Source organism: Gallus gallus, chromosome 4 (genome assembly GCF_016699485.2).
Source record: "Gallus gallus isolate bGalGal1 chromosome 4, bGalGal1.mat.broiler.GRCg7b, whole genome shotgun sequence".
NCBI classification, from domain to species: domain Eukaryota; kingdom Metazoa; phylum Chordata; class Aves; order Galliformes; family Phasianidae; genus Gallus; species Gallus gallus.
In genome coordinates, this window is record NC_052535.1 from 72,999,669 (window position 1) to 73,002,259 (window position 2,591).

Here is a 2,591-nt window from a genome sequence, read left to right on the forward strand (position 1 = left end):
GGATAGGCCTCTGCAACCAGATAAGGGTAAGTCTGGGATATTTTTAAGATCAGATAGGGGATCAAAGGCAAAGCAAAGGAGAAAAAAAAAATCAAAAGGGAAGGGGTAGAAAAACAAAGAATTATTCTCCTGACTTCTCACTGAAATATGTCCGCAGCACATTCCAATCAGCTCTCCCACTTTGGTTTCACCTTTGATATACTATCACCCCAAAAACGTGGTTTCCTCTAATCTGTCAACATAAAGGTGTATTTTGTGAACAAATGAGGCTGAACAGAATTACTGCGAATCACAGCAAGAAAACTGCCTAGAAATGTTGTAATATGTATTGGTCATCCACAATTACTGTCAGCATACAAACATATGTATAATACAACAATCTCACAAACAGTGTCTGCATCCATTGACAAAAACAGCATCAATTTCTGCAGTGAATTTACCTACTCAAGTGAGAACACAATGGGAGCCTTCTTTATACTCTTACAGACTGTCGTCTCCCACGTACAAACTGCTTCTTATTCGGGAGCACAGCACTCCTAGCACACCGTAGATTGAAAGAACAATCAGTTTTTGGAAGACAGAAAATCATCTGAATGCGAATTAACTGACAAGTGAGGACCCAGAGATGCAATCACTTCTCATTTCAGATTAGTGGCTGTTACTGCCGGAAAGCAGAGAGCAGCTCTGACACTCAGCAGGGAGCTGCAGCCAAGGGCATGCGCAGAAGTGAAAGCTGTAGGTGAGAAAGCAGAAGCCTTCATCACTTGTTACTTGAAGGCCTTGCCTTAGGACCATCCGTATCTGTTCAGTTCCGAGTGGAGCACACAGCCCTGTTGTTTTGGTTTGGGGTTTTTGACTGTTTTCTTACTGTCGCCAGGCTGTTAAGCCGTGCTGTCACCAACTCCGCATCACCACAACGCCTCCGATCTCTGCACTAAACTCCCGTGGGACACCAGGCCAACAAGTAGGCCAAACCCAGTAAAACTAAATCATCCACTGTCACCCTACGGATTTCAAGGACAAAGTTTGCTTCCATTTGTGCCCAGGAACCTGCAGTGACCTTTTAGAGGGAGAAAGGAAAGGTGGCACTTGGCCCAGAGCAATCTCCTTTTAAGCTGCATTCAAACATCAAGACGATGTATAGATACCACCGACAAATCTAAATACTCCTGAAACTCTGGACTGGCACGCTGATCTCGTTTCCCAAACCGATCTCAGAAGGCACACTGCTAAGAAAGCCCTGCACCCACCCAGCCTTGCCCTCCGCTCCCAGCTCATGCTCTCCTCAGTCTGGGTCCATTTTGAGAAGCAGCCGGCTCCAAGCAGCCCCCCTGCTTGGACTTCTCAAGCAACCGACGCTGTAGCAGCAACGCCGCAAGCCCTAAAGCCATCCGATCTCAAAAGGGAAGCGGATTTAATTCCAAAGCCAAACCGATGACATTCATCTGCACGCTCTCGAACTCACACGTACCTGGATTCATGTGTCCGAGAAGCAGCACCCGAGCGCCAAGATCACAGCGCCGCGGTCGGTCCAGGCCCGCTTGCGACGACGCTCGGGACGAGGAGCAGCAGCTACTGAGTCGTTTTGACTTCGGACCCTTCTCACATTGGCAATCGTGTGCCGACTGCGGACAGACCTCTTTGTATCCTTCAGGTGCTCTCCTTAATCACCGTCCCTCCCTGCCTCTCTCTCAGAGCCATCCGCTCCCTGCTTGGGTCCTTTGTTTCCTGACGACCCGCATGGACATGCATTGCAGGACTTTGAAGGCCCGCTAATCTTCAGCCTTCAGCACATACCATTCTCACAGCCCGTCTGTTGCTGTTTGTTCCCCCACACCCAGACATTCCCACTCATACCTATCTTAACTACTACGATTCTGCAACATTTCGGTGACTACCAGTGGAACTGGAGAAACGACAACCCCCTGTGGAGCGAAGCACAGAAAGGGTTCGCCCACAGCAGAACTGTACGGTACTATAAGGCAAGAACTGAACTGATGGCGGCCATGGCTCATCAGCTGGTGGGTTTTGATACTGGCTTCGCTAACGGCCTTTAAATACGATCGTATGTGTGCTGTGTTCCCCTTCTGAAGGGATTACTCGACGTCGAAACCAAACAAAACGCAGAACCCTCCTCTTCCTTACTCCCCACTTAACATTTGTTAAAAACAAAGGAAGCGGACGTTATGCAAACAGCCTGTTGGGTTTTCTCATGCAACTGATGAAAACAACATCAAAATGAAACGACGCTGCCTGGAAATCACAGTGCCCCCTCCCACCCCTCCTGCATTTCCATCTTCTGGAGCTGTCTGAACAGTTGGAGCGCTGAACCTGCTGTGAACTGAGAAGCTGCAAGAGAGGGGGCATAACCAACGTAACGCGTTTATAAAAGACAAAGTGCAGATCGTTATCCATTTGCTTCCAGTCTGGTAGGATTGCATTCTAAAGGGAACGTGGTTAATTCAACGGTTGGAAAGGTAGAACTTATTTTCTTCAGATGGCTGCAACGTTTGAAGGCCTTTTGCTGTCCTCAGGAAACCGCAGGTTACTTCAGCAGCCTAAAATAAATATGTGACCAGATGAACAAATTC

At 48.1% G+C, this 2,591-nt stretch overlaps 1 long non-coding RNA gene across 1 annotated transcript; it reads left to right on the forward strand.

Annotated features, from left to right (window-relative positions):
* Positions 1-720: 720 nt before the first annotated feature.
* On the forward strand, positions 721-2,591 carry LOC121110518. The gene is made up of 2 exons (XR_005859200.2): positions 721-1,654; positions 1,758-2,591. It is a non-coding gene; the product is annotated as an uncharacterized LOC121110518 (long non-coding RNA).